An 18,187-nucleotide genomic window follows, 5' to 3' on the forward strand; every position below is an offset into this window, starting at 1 on the left:
GCACCTGGAGAGAAGAAGAGGGTCCGCGAACTCCGTCCGAGCTTCCAAACCTACCATCTCCCTCCTTCCCTCAGGTGAGAGCTCACCGCATCCCACTGGTGCTGCTGGTGGATCGGAAGCCTCCATTGGAGCTGGCCTTTCCTCTGCGGCAGTAAAGATTTCAGGAGTTTGATTTTAGCTACTCGGCCAGCTTTACGGCCATCTTAGCGGCCATCTTAGCTTGAGTGCTGGTCTCTGAGAGGGGACCTACACCGCCAGTTAAATTCCTGGTTTTCTCCTGTAACCAACCTCCTTTGGGTCCATGGTCAGGCTACAGAGCTTGTATGGATTATTATTTTGCTTTCTTTAGCTTTCTTAATTTGTGTTCTTTAATTTATTTAACTTGTTTTGGGCCCGTTCCACGGAGCAAAGGCGGAGTGTGTCTGCTCTGCCCTGCGTCCTAGCCAGGCCCCTTCAGCACTAGTTTCTAAAGGTAGATGATTTAAAGTAGAGTAAAGCATGTGGACAATACAATATGTCACCAGGCTGCCATCAAATACAATGGAAGAGTAGCTTAAAATGTTCCCTGCTGTAACCTATTCATTCAATAGGCAATAAACGCTTTAAATGTTTTCCAAGCTTCCCTAGGATAGGGCTGAAGTTCAAAATTGTGTATAGAAAGAGCAAGAACTAATTTTAGATTTTTATTCATTGCGCCCCTTTCACCAAAAATGACAAGAAGAAACAATATTTTATTTTTCAATCCATAAATAAATACCCAACAAGGAAAATAAATAATCATGTATGTAGATTCATACATATACGATGATTGTTCATGTGTACATTACTGATCACCTGCCCCTTTAATTCATCATTTAATTATCATGCAAATAATATCATATTTAGTAATTTTACATGCTAAACTAATGTGCTTGAATTGATATTCAACATGGTACTTAAACAAATGGAATGCTGATAGTGTGATTACTGATACTGCTAATTTACAACTACTGTGCTTTCAAAACCGACATGCTTTTTCTGTTATGAAAAATGTCTAGAAATATTGTCTAATTCAAGAGGAACAACATGGCATACTGCAGTATATGGCACAAATGGCCATACAATGACACTTGTCAGTGCTTTACTACTTACCATTGACAATAACAGTACAATAGTACCAGACAGCTATACCTCAGACAGCCTTCAATTTCTTTCTGTGGACAGTTGTTGCTGTTGTGTTAATTGATCATGAGCCAGACACCCAGTAATACTTTCAAATGTTCTTTGTTATCGAATACAAAATACAGCTGAAACTCCATGCAGATCCTACACATGTTGGCATGATCACTGCGTCCCAATGGTAAACTCATAGTAATTACAATAAACATTCATTTATACTATCTCAATTGATAGTTCATATCCAAGTAGGTAGAATCAACCTTAACCCTTTAATATTGTGACTTGCCATAACTTACTTAATCCCTGCACTAAAATATCTGTATAAAATAGGTCTTTTTTCATTATCTCTTTGGGCAGTGAAGCTATCAATTTATGTATGATTATACTTACTTGTTATATTAATATGCTTTCACTATACCCTTACAACATAATGCAACTAACTATGAGGATCTTGATAATCTGATATCTTAGGTTACCTTCAAATTGTTTTTAAAATTATTTTTTAACTGGTTTTATTAGCTTTATGTTTTTCCTCATTACGAGTGTTTTTATTTTTTTGTTCATGTTAATAAAGATGTATTTGTTTTGTAGTATGTACACCACGTTACGCATTAGGCCTGGTTGCCTAGTTGCGCTTAGCATGTTGACCTTTTTGGTCACATGTCAGTCAACGGAGTGACGTCACGCGCTTTTCCTTATCGAGTGGGAGGCACTAGCTACGGGTACGTTTTGTATACGCGCGAGCAGTGTTTCTCCCACCCCTTTTGCGCATGACGCGACCCCAGGTTACTGACTATGCAGCGTGACTACGCGACTGTGCGTCACAGGTTAGGGGTCACCCACCCGACACACGGTACGTACGCGGAAGTGCTCCGCTACTGGCCTACACGCTTATGTGGTGAGTATAAATTGCACTCCATGGGTTATTGTTGTATTCACCTTGATAAAGGACTGTAGAGGTCCGAAACGCGTAGGTGTGTTTGTTATTTTGTTCTGATCCAATTAAACAGCTTATTTTTTGGTACGTATCCCTATTGGTGTTATTGCTGTACTCACAGCTGGATTCGGTGCTTCGTTTTTCCTCCATTTGTCTTTCTTCAAGAATACCCTTTACGGATGCACACTCAACCCTGGGACATTGGAATTGATTGGACTTGCTGCCTATAGTGGATGAAGATTCCCAAGTGAGTTCGTTCCTCTTTTGTCCATATCATTGTGTCATTTATAGGATGTTTCATCTACCGGTCACCTGCTGGTGTTACTGATATTTTCCTTACTACCTGGCTTGTGGGATTATCATTACCGGGCTGCATCCTAGAGACACTTCATATATTCATTTAAGGGTTGTTTTCCATTTCAAATACCCATTTTGGCTTCATGTATTGTCTTGAGAGCACCACACACATCCCTTTTTTATAGTATTCAACAGTGTGAGGTAGCTCAGACATACTGCCTTTTACACACCATACAGGGTACGTTATCCAAATTTAGCTTTTTGTAGTTTTTTATCTACTTTATTACTACAAAATGGATCAGGACATTACTGAGAGTGAATATGAGACCGATGGAGATGTTCCGGTACAATTTGCCTTTAACTGTTCTGACAATACCCACCGAGTCAAGAAAGCACAACAAGTTTTTGAAAATACTTTAGAACTGGATTGTGAAGATGTTTCAGATTTAAAGATTCATTTTTCTAGACTAGAGAAGATACTTTCTACAAAGATTAGACTCTGGTGGGACATTATCTCTTTGCAAAACTATGTCACTACGAAAAGAATTCCAAGGGGATTGCGTATAAAAAAGTCACCTACTTTTGGGTTCGTCAATCAAGAGTTTGAGACTAAATGGAAGGAGGCATTGAATATTTGTTCATTTACCCTGATTGACCTCATCATTAAAGCCAAGCTAAAAGAAAAATCCTCGTTAGAGGAAGAAATTGTTTTGCTCCAAAAAAAAAAATTTACGTCAATATAAAGATATGGATGGGTTTGACAATTTAGATCTCGTTCTGTCTAATAATACCAAAAGTATGGAAAAAGAACTTATGGCTAAAAAACAATTGAAATTTGAGAGGGACAAGCAGGATTACGCTCGTAACCAGGTTTATGTCTGGCAAAAAATCCCTAATTTCAAAAGAAATTTCAACTCCTCAACGCCCCATAAATCAAATAAATCTAAAGACCAACAAAAAAAGTCCATATTAAAGAAGAATATCTCCTTCTCACACTCAGCTAGTGGGGAATCAGAGGGTTCAGATTATGATACCTTACCAAGAACCATGATATCTAATGATAGAGATAATGTTGGTCAAAAAAATGGGGATGACAGATATAACGAGCGTAGAGGGGGTGAATCATCAAGTCATTTTAGGGAGGCTGAATATGAGTCCAGGACTATTTTTGGGTCAAAAAACAGGGTCACTACAGACACACAAGGAGGGGAAAGAAAAGGAACTCCAAAAAATCCCCAAAAGAGGAAAAAGAACTGTTGATTGAGAACACAGGAATCATCAATCTTTCAGACCATAGATTGAGTGTGGATGAACTTTCTGTTCTGGATAAAGGTCTGAAGTTCGCCCCCTGCAGTGATTTCAAATTGTTTGAGACTGTTATTGATCTTTACAAGTATATCCGCAAACTTACATTGAAAAGGTTTTATCATCAAAAAGACTCTGATACACATGCTGCAATTGAGGACTCTGTTGATGATAATGCATTGTGCTTTGACAAACTGATGGGAAGTGGATCCCTTAACTTTCATGAGATTTGTTGTGTACAAGATATGAAAGATCTTGTGGATGAAAATACTGATAATACTGATGTCCCATCCTCTTTCCTAGGCAGACGATCCTCAGGGTTGAGGAAGAAGTCGGTGTTTTACCCATCATATATGAAAGGGCCTTGCCTTGCAACGTTTGAGCAACTTATAGAACGTGATTTATCTCTGTTAGCAAGGGGTTACACATTTTCCATTAAACCATTACAATACAGAGCAGACAACCTCACTCATGGCGAAAGATTCGCCATTAATGCATTAAAAGCCAATAACTCTCTTGTCATCAAGGGGGCCGATAAAGGGGGCGCTATCGTTGTGCTGAATAAATTAGACTACAAAACTGAGGCACTTCGACAATTAAATGATAGGTCCTCCTACATTTTGCTTAGAGGAGACCCCACAACAACATTTATTAAAGAATTGAGAACCCTTTTGGATGAGGGATCAATTCTGGGTGCACTTGATGACAAAGAGTTGGAATATCTATTTTGTCCTTACCCGATCATTCCTATTTTTCACCATCTCCCAAAGATCCATAAGACTTTGGTCTCCCCACCTGGGAGGCCGATAGTCGCTAGTATTGGATCTTTGGGAGATGGTGTTTCCAAATATGTTGACCACTTTCTGCAGTCAATTGTACAAACATTGCCATCATACATTAAAGACAGCAGTGACCTCATGATTCAACTTGATTCTATCACATGGGAAACAAATTTTATATGGCTAAGTCTTGATATCACATCATTGTACACAGTCATAGTACATGAGCACGGGCTGGCAGCTGTCAGGTTTTATTTACAACAATCAGAGCTTTCACCTGCACAGAGCACTTTTATTCTTAATGCTATTCAATTTCTGTTAACACATAATTATTTTATGTTTGATGGGGACTTTTATCTCCAAACACGTGGTACCGCTATGGGCACCAGCTTTGCCCCATCCTATGCGAACTTGTTTCTAGGTTGGTGGGAGTCGATCCACGTGTTTGGAGATAGGAATCCCTATAGACACTTTATCACGTTTTATAGGCGTTATATTGACGACCTTATCTTTATTTGGCACGGGGACACACACTCTCTTCTTTTATTCACAGATTATTTAAACAATAATGAATTTAATTTAAAATTCACTTCTAATCACAATGTTCACCATATTCACTTTTTAGATTTATTTCTTTCTGTTAATATGCACAAACAAATTGTCACTACGGTGTATCGCAAAGAAAATTCACGCAACACATTTTTGCGAGCTGACAGCTGCCACCCCAAATCCCTACTTAAAGGAATACCAAAAAGCCAACTTATCAGGTTAAGAAGAATCTGTACAAATGATGAAGACTTTGTAAAACAATCTAAAGAGTTGATGGAACGTTTTGAATCCAGAGGTTATCTGAGAGATGATCTCAATAAGACTTTCAGAGAAGTGAGATATTTGGATAGATCTGCTTTGCTCAATAAAGTACAAAACAACAAAGACAAAAAATCAATACACTCTCCATATTTTGTTACTCAACATAATAACCAATCTAAAAATATCAGAGAATCCATCCATAAACATTGGGGAGTGTTAGCAGCAGATCCTTTGTTAAAAACTATATACAACGAGGGACCCAAGATAGTGTTCAGCAGAGCAAAAACTATTGCTAACTATGTATCGGGCAGTTTGTTCACTTCAGACAAACCATTAATTAAGAAATTACCAAAGGGGAATTTTGCATGTTCAAAATGCAAAATTTGCAAATACATGGAAATCAAAAAAGATTTCTTTTCCTTCAAAACGGGTAAAAAATACTATGTGAATTCATTCATTAACTGCGATACCAGTTTCGTGGTATACTTGTTAAGTTGCGGTTGCGGAAAACAGTATATTGGTAGGACTGTAAGACACTTCAAAGTCCGCATATTAGAACATTTAAGACTAATAATTAAAAAAGATTTGAGTCATCCCGTATCTCAACATTTTAGTCATTGCAATATGGGCGATTCAAATAATTTGTGTGTTCAGGGCATTGAACACATACCAAATCCAATCCGAGGTGGTAATAGACTGAGTATCTTAAACAGAAGGGAACTTTATTGGATATTTACCCTACAAACACGTACCCCATATGGGTTAAATTCAGATTGGGATATTGGGACCCTTCTGTTTGATACTTAGTTTTGCGCAATTCCTATTTTTTAGGCTCTCTTTACATGTGACTGAAGATGCTAACATATAGATTAAGTAATATTGTCAGACTTAGGCATGTACATAAGGAATATCTATTATGGAGACATAAAAATTAGTTACATTATAAGTAGACAAAGGTCTTTTTTCATTATCTCTTTGGGCAGTGAAGCTATCAATTTATGTATGATTATACTTACTTGTTATATTAATATGCTTTCACTATACCCTTACAACATAATGCAACTAACTATGAGGATCTTGATAATCTGATATCTTAGGTTACCTTCAAATTGTTTTTAAAATTATTTTTTAACTGGTTTTATTAGCTTTATGTTTTTCCTCATTACGAGTGTTTTTATTTTTTTGTTCATGTTAATAAAGATGTATTTGTTTTGTAGTATGTACACCACGTTACGCATTAGGCCTGGTTGCCTAGTTGCGCTTAGCATGTTGACCTTTTTGGTCACATGTCAGTCAACGGAGTGACGTCACGCGCTTTTCCTTATCGAGTGGGAGGCACTAGCTACGGGTGCGTTTTGTATACGCGCGAGCAGTGTTTCTCCCACCCCTTTTGCGCATGACGCGACCCCAGGTTACTGACTATGCAGCGTGACTACGCGACTGTGCGTCACAGGTTAGGGGTCACCCACCCGACACACGGTACGTACGCGGAAGTGCTCCGCTACTGGCCTACACGCTTATGTGGTGAGTATAAATTGCACTCCATGGGTTATTGTTGTATTCACCTTGATAAAGGACTGTAGAGGTCCGAAACGCGTAGGTGTGTTTGTTATTTTGTTCTGATCCAATTAAACAGCTTATTTTTTGGTACGTATCCCTATTGGTGTTATTGCTGTACTCACAGCTGGATTCGGTGCTTCGTTTTTCCTCCATTTGTCTTTCTTCAAGAATACCCTTTACGGATGCACACTCAACCCTGGGACATTGGAATTGATTGGACTTGCTGCCTATAGTGGATGAAGATTCCCAAGTGAGTTCGTTCCTCTTTTGTCCATATCATTGTGTCATTTATAGGATGTTTCATCTACCGGTCACCTGCTGGTGTTACTGATATTTTCCTTACTACCTGGCTTGTGGGATTATCATTACCGGGCTGCATCCTAGAGACACTTCATATATTCATTTAAGGGTTGTTTTCCATTTCAAATACCCATTTTGGCTTCATGTATTGTCTTGAGAGCACCACACACATCCCTTTTTTATAGTATTCAACAGTGTGAGGTAGCTCAGACATACTGCCTTTTACACACCATACAGGGTACGTTATCCAAATTTAGCTTTTTGTAGTTTTTTATCTACTTTATTACTACAAAATGGATCAGGACATTACTGAGAGTGAATATGAGACCGATGGAGATGTTCCGGTACAATTTGCCTTTAACTGTTCTGACAATACCCACCGAGTCAAGAAAGCACAACAAGTTTTTGAAAATACTTTAGAACTGGATTGTGAAGATGTTTCAGATTTAAAGATTCATTTTTCTAGACTAGAGAAGATACTTTCTACAAAGATTAGACTCTGGTGGGACATTATCTCTTTGCAAAACTATGTCACTACGAAAAGAATTCCAAGGGGATTGCGTATAAAAAAGTCACCTACTTTTGGGTTCGTCAATCAAGAGTTTGAGACTAAATGGAAGGAGGCATTGAATATTTGTTCATTTACCCTGATTGACCTCATCATTAAAGCCAAGCTAAAAGAAAAATCCTCGTTAGAGGAAGAAATTGTTTTGCTCCAAAAAAAAAAATTTACGTCAATATAAAGATATGGATGGGTTTGACAATTTAGATCTCGTTCTGTCTAATAATACCAAAAGTATGGAAAAAGAACTTATGGCTAAAAAACAATTGAAATTTGAGAGGGACAAGCAGGATTACGCTCGTAACCAGGTTTATGTCTGGCAAAAAATCCCTAATTTCAAAAGAAATTTCAACTCCTCAACGCCCCATAAATCAAATAAATTGGCAGTGTTTCTCCCACCCCTTTTGCGCATGACGCGACCCCAGGTTACTGACTATGCAGCGTGACTACGCGACTGTGCGTCACAGGTTAGGGGTCACCCACCCGACACACGTGACGTACGCGGAAGTGCTCCGCTACTGGCCTACACGCTTATGTGGTGAGTATAAATTGCACTCCATGGGTTATTGTTGTATTCACCTTGATAAAGGACTGTAGAGGTCCGAAACGCGTAGGTGTGTTTGTTATTTTGTTCTGATCCAATTAAACAGCTTATTTTTTGGTACGTATCCCTATTGGTGTTATTGCTGTACTCACAGCTGGATTCGGTGCTTCGTTTTTCCTCCATTTGTCTTTCTTCAAGAATACCCTTTACGGATGCACACTCAACCCTGGGACATTGGAATTGATTGGACTTGCTGCCTATAGTGGATGAAGATTCCCAAGTGAGTTCGTTCCTCTTTTGTCCATATCATTGTGTCATTTATAGGATGTTTCATCTACCGGTCACCTGCTGGTGTTACTGATATTTTCCTTACTACCTGGCTTGTGGGATTATCATTACCGGGCTGCATCCTAGAGACACTTCATATATTCATTTAAGGGTTGTTTTCCATTTCAAATACCCATTTTGGCTTCATGTATTGTCTTGAGAGCACCACACACATCCCTTTTTTAAAAATAGGTTAGCTGACATTTGTGATGCGTTGCCATGGACTGCCAAGATAGTTCATAGAAAATCGATAATCAATAAAATGTTTTCTATCAGGCCATGCACATTTGGATAAAGGTATATCAAAAGCTTGTGCACACACATCTAAGAACCACTATACAATAGAAATGCTAAACTAGTGTCCCCCAAGTAATCTACGTGGGTATTGTTCCTGCGACATTTCTAAATGGATGACCTTCAAGGTGCATTTTTATTTGGCACAATCTATCTATCTATCTATCTATCTATCTATCTATCTATCTCTATCTATCTATCTATCAGTCAGTCAAGAACAATTAAAATATTTTGTGATGTATATATTGGGGACAAGTTGGGTACTCTTAACATTAAACAGTAAGTCGAATTATAATGTTTCAGGAATGTGTCTACTTTCTTTTTTCTGGCTCCTTCCTGGTATCTGTTTCTTTTTCTAATTTGGAGTCCCACCTTTCCTTTGTTATGTGTCTTTCTTTGCTATCCATCTTCATTATCTATAGCTCTTTCTAACAATGTCTGTCTTTTTATGATTTGCCTCTCTCGGAGTTCTACAGACAACAAACTGAAGTGTCTCAAGTTACCAAGTATATCAACATGTCTTCTAGGTACTGTCATTATTCAGTTTTTGTTACATTTTTGAAAGAAGAATGTCTTTTTTTATTAAACATTTTATTAGGATTTTATGTACGTTTTATTAAAATAAAGATTGATTTTATCTGGTCTTTGTGCAGCAGCAATCTCTCTACTGTGCTTATTATGTGTAATATTATCCTTATCTTTCTTATTCAGTGGCCTAACTTTAACATGCAAGGTTGGAGAGCTGCATTACCCAGCAGATTAATATGAGACACAACTACAATCCTTTATTAATGATATCGGGCAGAGATGTGTGAAACTGTCTAAAATGCAGTCACAAAACGTTGAGCTTTTTGTTAATCACACATTCAATTCTTTGCAAAACGTTTTGCCAAGACTCCAATGGCTAATAGTGTTTTTGCCAAATTAGTAAGCTTTCAGCAAAATATTGCCTGACCACGAGCAAAACATATTGTGTGTGTCCTATTTATAATCTTAGCATTATTAAATAATTTTGCACGCTCATAAAGTGATAAAATTTATCATGTGACTCATTTTTTTATAACTTAATAAATTAAACGAAATTGCAATCCACATTGATTAAATGTTGGCCAAATCCCTTGCGAACTCTGACAAGGTTGCAATTTTTTTTGACGTCTGAGTCACGGCGAAAGTTTAGGTGACAGTTTCACACAGCTCTGATATGCCCCTCCCTGCACTTTGTCTAAATCTGGTATAAACCTCACTTAAGTCATTTGAATAATCTGTTAGTCCCCTCTGGAGACGATTCATCACCCCTCCCTACACTATTTGTCTAAATGTGGTATATTAAGGGTTACAGTGCTTGTATCTTTAATGTCTTGTCTGCCAATGGATAGTTTGTAATAGGATATTAGGCAGTTTTTTTTTGGGGGGGGGGGGGGGTCATTATTTAGAAGTATATGTTTGAACCTAGTTTGGGGATTGCAGTCTGCCTGGACCCTCCAGCAAATTCACCTGCATGGGGATATTACTGGGCAACTTTAGGTGAGATTAATTATCGATATTATTCTACTCTTGTTAGCCTTCACAATTAAAGCAGAAATACATGTTTCACTTTTAACATTTTTTTATTACAGGTTTGAAGCTGGGGGTCACCGGAGCTGAACTGTGTTAAATTCAGCTCCGACGATCATCTTCAAGAGATAATTAGAGGGTGCCAGTATCTCTATAGTCAGAGAGAGTGTGTGCCTAAAATAATGGTGGCATTAAATGTTTTAAATGTCCCACGGGCCAATAAGAAGCTGTGACATCATCTGGCGTGGCTTCCTATTGGCCCACTATTTGTAAGAATTGTTCATAATACTTTTAGAGTGTAAGTTACATCTGAATTTGTTTTAGCATTAGCGCTATTAGCACTATCTTTTTCACATTCCTATTTGCCCACATGACTGGGACATTTAAACTTAAAAGAGATACCGGCACCCCCTACAGAGGTAAGTATCTCTGAAAGTATGGGTCCCGTAGCTGTAATTAACATAATTCAGCTCGGGAGACCCCTTGCTTCAATCCTGTAATAAAATGTACAAAAACAAAAAATGAAACACATGTTGCCGGTTTAACTCCCCCCACGCACACACTTTCATCTATTGCAGTCTCTTCCAGTACTTCTTGTTTCCACCACTCAGCCCCTCTTTCTCTCTTGACTTTTCCATCCTCCAATTCCCTGTGCAATCTCTATTAACACACACTAATACTGCTTAATGCGGCAACCTTTTGCCAGCAGCTGAAGGCCACACATCATTTGCTGTTTTTGCATGGCACATGCCAACAGGAAAAACTACAGCTTCATGCTATGTAATTACGTCAGCCACTTATCAGCCTTAGACTACTGTTACTCTGCTTTCCACTATTTGCCTATGTTCTCTGACCTGCACTTTTGCCTCTACCAGTAGATCCTACCTCTTTTCCCATTCTCTACTGTAATCATTCTGCAGTCATCAACTCCATCTTCCCACATCACCACCGTTCCATTCTTAAAAAAACAACAACTATCTGTCCTACTCTCTCTTCCTCTCCTTACTAATACTCATACTCTGTGGTGACACATTCCCTAATCCTGGCCCACCTCATCCCCATATCACCTCTCCCTTCCCTTTTTCTGTGCCCTAAGGAATGTACGATCTGTTTGCAACAAACTTACTGCAATACTGTGAGGGTTGCAGAGGCACACCGCCCCCAGCGTGGCCTCCGTGGGGGTCGGAGCGCCGCGCTACCACCGGTGCGGGCTCCTCTTACCTCCAATGAGTCAGGAGCCTCGGTGCTCCCTTCTCCCCGCTGCTGTTGCTGCAGTCTTGCGGTCGCCGCGCTGCTGGCTCAGATGCGCGCCCCCATGCCGACAGGGGACCTCTCCTCACGCGGGCGCGCACGCCTCCTCGTAGGGGCGTCCACTCCGTTAAAGACATAGGTGCCTCTGCACCTGGAACCTCTACCTGCTTTGGATTCATCCTGATCCCTGCCTCCAGGCTACTGGCTTCCCATTGGTGAGTCTCTCATATATATTCCCTGCTCACCATTCACTCCTCGGCTGAGCATAATCTAGTTCCTGTGTTCACCTCTTGTGCCTTGCCTTGTTCCCAGTCTCTCGCTGCCTTACCCTGCTCTGCTTTCAGCCTTCTCCTGTGTACCGACCCGGCTTACCCACAATGATCCGTACCTCTCCAACCCCGACCTTGCTAAGTACCCGCAACGATCCGTATCTCTCCAACCCCGACCATGCTAAGTACCCGCAATGATCGGTACCTCTCCAACCCCGACCCGGTTACCCTGACCTATATACAATCAAGATGCGCCCTCGCGGCTGTGGATTGGTGTTGTATCGAATCCCCACCTCAGCCTCATGTTCCTGTCTAGTTTGTGGTGAGCACAGCGTGACAAATACATAACTTACTAATTTCCAACTCTCTCATCCTTCTAGCCATTACAAAAACCTGACAGTTCCCCCTCAGACACCACATGTCCTGCTGCACTCTCTTATTGTGATTTCTCCCTTAACCACACTGCCAGACCAGGGAATAGTCAGGGCGGAAGAGTTGGCATACTACTAACACTACACTGTACTTTTCATGTCATACCCATTTTCCCTCCCTCTCCTTTCCTGTCCATGCGGTCCATACAGTATCTTGTCTCCACTTTCCTCCTGTGCCACTGTCATCAATCGTCCCTCTGGACCTGCATCTCAATTTCTTGGCAACTTTGCTACCTGGCTCCCTCACTTCCTCTTTCCTCTGACAAACCTACTGTCATCCTGGGAGACTTTATCATACCTATTGGCAAACCCAATGCCACTTCAGCTGCCTATCGCATCTCTTTAACTGCCTCCTATGGTCTCTCCCTTTGGACCACCTCTCCTACTCACTGCAATAGATACTCCCTTGACCTGGATTTCTCCAGCTTCTGCTCTGTCTGTAACTCATCTAACACTTTCTTTCCTCTGTCTGATGATCACCTCCTAACCATTAGCCTCACTCTGCCCTCTGCACACCCCCAACATCTACTTCCATACACATACATAAACCTACTTGCAACAGTTTTACAAACTCTCCTCTTTCCCATCTCTACCCTTTCCTGCCATGACCTAACATCCTCTCTACATTACAGTACACTCTCACCAGTCTTGGACAAGATATCTTATGCCACCACACATCACCCCCAAAAATCCAAGCCACAACCGTGGCATACACACTTTCCCCCCTCTACCTACAAAAGTACTCTAACACTGCAGAATAGTACTGGAGGAAATATAACTCTGAAGCAGATTCCTCCACTATACATTCATGTTCTCCTATAGCATCGTCCTCTCCCTTGCCAAGCAAACCTACTTTTTTTTACTCATACAAACACTGTTCTCTAACCCTCCATGCCTATTCTCCACCTTCAACTCCCTTCTCTGCTCGACTACACCTGTTGCCCTTTCTACCCTCATGGCCCAAGACCATGCCACCTACTTCACAGATAAGATTCAGTCAATCAAACATGACATCTCTTCATGTCAAACTCCACACGCAACACCTACCTCCCCTCACAGACCTAAATCCACCCTCATCTTCCCCTGTAACTGAAGATGAGGTCTCTGTGCTCTTCATCTCACCCTACAACCTGCCCTCTTGATCCTATTCCCTAACATCTCCTCTGGTCCTTCTCTGGCATACTAAGTCCCACCGTAACTCAACTTTTTAACCTTTCTATCCCCTCTGGCACATTACCATCTTATTTCAAACATGCACTCATCACGCACGTTCTAAAGAAATCCTTTCTTGACCTAGCTTCCCTCTCTAACTACCACACTATCTCTCTTTTCCCCTTTGCCTCCAAGCGAGTTGAGCGAATTGTATACAAGCCCCCATATCTGCCCTTCTTAGGTGGCATACAGTGTGGAGTTTTACAGGGAGCTCAACAGGAGTGGAAAAAGTGAACAGCTATCGGCCCTGAATACCAAATTTGAACTGCGCTGGAAAGGAGGAGAGTTTCTATTACAGGCTTAAGAAAACACAGCTCTCTTCACCCTAGCGCACCTCCACTCATATATTGCATTTCTTACAACTTTTACTCTATAGTTATCCTAACTTATTTTTTACTGCTCAGTCCTCACTCACCTCTTAATACTAAATATCACTACGACCACTGCCATGCCTCATCTACTATTTATATTTGCTCTGACCTCACTTTTAAAACAACACATTTACAACCAACCGTTTCTACCAGCCTCATTATTTCTCTAACTCCATTCCTATTTCTCCATCTCTCCTTCCTTCTTCACTTATCAGTTCACAAGAACTAATTTCCTATCTTCTCCCTCAGACACTACACTGCTATACCCATTATACTAAAACACCCCCTGAAAATTCTCATACATTCTCTTTCTTTCCATGCCTCACTTCCTTGCTTCTTGGGATATCTCTCCAAATCCTGGTCCCTGTGTTATTTCTACATGTTCTCATCCTCGCCTACCACATACAACTTCTACTTCTCCTGGTGTCAACTCCTCTAACATAACAGTCCCCTGTCAACTTCCGTCCTATCTCGTGTGGCCTTTGGAATGTTTGCTCAATTTCCAACAAGTTCCTCTTTGTGCATGGCTTCTATTTCTCTTACCTTTGCATCTCTTTGCTATAACTGAAACTTGGCTTGCTCAGTCTAACACAGCACTGGAAGCTCTCTTATGGTGATCTTTCTTTCTCCCACACTCCGTGCCCTGATAGCAGGGGTGGAGGCATGGGGCTCCTCCTCTCCTCCATCTGCCATTAACAAACCCTTCCTAGTCCTCCCTCTGTTTTCCCTCCTTTGAGGTTCACACTGTCCAGCTTTTTTCTTCTCTCCCTCTCTCTGTTGCGGTCATCTATCGCCCATCTACCTCTACTCATCCCCCTTCTGTCTTTCTCTCACACTTTGAATTATGGCTATCCTTTCTCTTCTTAGACTCCCCTGTTCTTCTCCTTGGAGACTTCAACTGCCATATTGATGGCCCCTCTTTCCCTTGGGCTTCCCACTTTTTCTATCTAAGCTGTTCTTTTGGCCTTCACCAATTCAGCCAGCACCCACAAGGATGGCCACTACCTAGACCTGGTGTTCACAAAAAAACTTCTCTCTAATTTCTCCATTTCCCCCTTTATTCTCTATGAGCATTGTCTCATCTCATTTTCTCTCTCTCACTTCTCCCTTTCTCCACCTCCATCTAACACATTGGTTCAGCAGAGACATGTGCTCTATTAACTTACCAGCTTTTGATTCCACTTTGCGCTCCTCTTTCTCTTCTCTCTCTCTGGTCTGTTCCAGACTCTGACAACCTGATCAGGAACTACAACTCTGTCCTATCTTCCTCTCTTGATCTATGTGACCCTCTTTCTTTCTGGCATTCTCACCCTTCTAACCCCAGACCCTGGCTAAACTGCCACACACTTGTTTCTCTGAATGCTCTCTCTCGCAGACTTTCTTCACTATAAATGTATCCTATCCTGTTTCAACTCTGCCCTCTCCCAGGCTAAACAAACCTACTTTTCTTCACTGATCAACACCCACAAGTCTAACCCACACCACCTCTTGTCTTTCTTTGACTCTCTACTCAGACTATTGTTACCTGTTTTTCTTCCTCCGTTTCATATCAGGACTTTCCTGACTTTTTTATGACAAAGGTTGATTCCATACGTCAAGACATCCCCTCTGTATTCTCCTCATATTCTAAACCTCTTCCTACAGTAATTCTCCAGCATTCCTCAGCTTTTTTTCCCATTTGTCAAAGAGGAGAACGTGTTGCTACTGATCTCATCTTCTCCCTCTACCATTTGCCTTCTGAACCCCATTCCCTCCCATCTAATCAAACCTTTTGCTCCTACTCTAATCTCTACTCTTACACGTTTTCAACTCCTCCCTCTGCTCTGGTACCTTTCCCTCCTCCTTCAAACACTCAACAGTTATACCATAACTCAAAAAAAGCAAACTTGACCCTACCGGTCTCTCTTACTATTGTCTTGTTTCCCTCCTGCCCTTTGCCTCTAAATACCTTGAACGCCTTGTATTCTCTCACTGGCTCCATTTTCTCACCACCTATTCTTTCCTAGACCCTCTACAATCTGGCTTCTGCACTGCTCACTTCACCAAAAAAGCACTAACTAAAATAACGAATGACCTCCATGCTGCCAAAGACAAAGGTCATTACACTCTGCTCATATTTCTCGACCTCTCTGCAGCTTTTGGTACTGTGGACCACCCTCTTCTCCTTCACATCGTCCATACTCTTGGAATCTGTAACAGAGCTCTATCCTGGATTTCCTTTTACCTCTTCAATCGTACAGTACTTTCAATGTCTCGTTTGCTAACACCTTCTCCTCCATCCATCTTTCTGTGAGTGTAGCCCAGGGTTCTGTCCTGGGACTCTTCTCTTTTCTCTTTACACATTTCTCGCCACAGCGGTCCAGTGCCTTCCTGGATCAATGAGAGCCCAGCACTGAGAGCTTTATGCTTTTTAAAGGATTAACGAGCCAGCTGAGCAGGCTAATTACATCTGCGTTGCCCCAAAGGCGGACAGCCTGATGGGGCTACCCATGAGCTGCTACCCTCTGCACAGGACAAGTGTACTAAGGGTTAACATTTGCTTGTACTTTGTGGAACATCAATCCCACCCACTGGAATGTTTAATATGCCAAGAGGACACAGAACTTTTTGTTCACAGCTGCATTGAAAATCAACTACCCCAGTGTACATCTGCGTTGCCCCAAAGGTGGACAGCTTTTGGCACAGCCGAAGGGCAGACAAAGGGTGTGAGCTGTTTGATGCCATTCGCTGATGTTCGGTGATGTTAAAGCTGCTCTATTTCAATCGGAAAATCACAAGCCCTTTATCCCCCTACCCAATTTTCCAACTCTATCTGTCCATGAAATGTCTGAATTGTCTGTTTAACCCTGTTCTTTTAATGTAACCATGTATTTTTGGAACTCTGTGCCCAGGACATAATTGAAAATGAGAGGTAACTCTCAATGTATTACTTCCTGGTAAAACATTTTTATAAGTAAATAAATAAATAAATAAATTAGGACAGCCTGCTCTAAAAAAAAAACCTGCTCTGAAATAACCTGCTCAGTGCTGGGCTCAAGCTCTGCACATAGGGTTCCCTGGAAAGCTATTTAGACAGGCAAGGCATCCTTATACAGGTAGAGAGAAGACTTGAGCGAAACGCAAGAGTCGGGACGGTGCTTAGCAAGTAATTAGGGCTAAGATGTAAGGAGGCGCAGAAGAATGTATACAGATGAAGTCTCCAGTTCCATCTTACCCTCCCGCCTGGAACCCCCTTCCCCCCCCCCCTTCACGCACTGAAAGCATCACTGGCTTTTTACAAGCAGTAGCGGGTGAACACACATTGTGGGGGGGAGGGGTGCAAATTCCCCTGCAGGCAGCCAGTGGACTGCCCACAAAGCATCTCTGGAGAGTGGGGCTGAACTAGAGACTTCATTTGTAGCCTTAAAAGTGAGGAGGAGAATTTTCTGTCTAATACGAGATTTAATAGGAAGCATGGAGAGGGATTTCAGCAGGAGAGACGCTGAGACAGATTTAGGAGAAAGTGAAGTGATTCTAGCAGCAGCATTTAGAATAGATTGTAAGGGAGACAGGTGAGAGGCAGGAAGGTCAGACAGTAGAAGGTTACAATAGTTAAGACTGGAGAGAATGAGGGCCTGCGTTAGAGTTTTAGCAGTAGAGCGGCAGAGAAAAGGGCGTATCTTTGCAACGTTTTCTGAGGAAAACATTACCGGTGTTAGATACTTTGTGAATGTGAGATGAGATTGTGAGGGCAAAGTCTAATGTGACAACTAGGGAGCGTGACTGTGATACTGAGTATATGATAGTGCTGCCGACACTAATTTAGAGGGGGGCAGTAGGGCCAGGCTTGGGAGGAAGTATGAGGAGCTCAGTCTTTGACATGTTAAATTTGAACCAGCGTAGGTTCATTCAGAATGATATAGCGGAGACGGAGACAGAGACTTTGGTTTGTATAACAGGTTGAAAGGTAAATGTGTGTGTCAATCTACACGGTATGTAACACCACGTAACATCCCCACCATCAAACCTGGGATCAGCTGCCTGGAGGAGCATACTCCAACTTGATGTTAACTCCATCCCACAATGAGCAGCCACTTTACCTTTTATTTCAACATTGTCCCTCATTCCCTCTTTGCATCTTAGATTGCACCCTAGATTGTAAACTCTCACAAGCAGGGCACTCATTCCCTTTTTGTATCTGTGCATGTTTGTCTTTATTTGTATGTAACTCTGTTTATGTAATGATC

Source organism: Ascaphus truei, chromosome 1, assembly GCF_040206685.1.
Source record: "Ascaphus truei isolate aAscTru1 chromosome 1, aAscTru1.hap1, whole genome shotgun sequence".
Classification (NCBI taxonomy): Eukaryota; Metazoa; Chordata; class Amphibia; order Anura; family Ascaphidae; genus Ascaphus; species Ascaphus truei.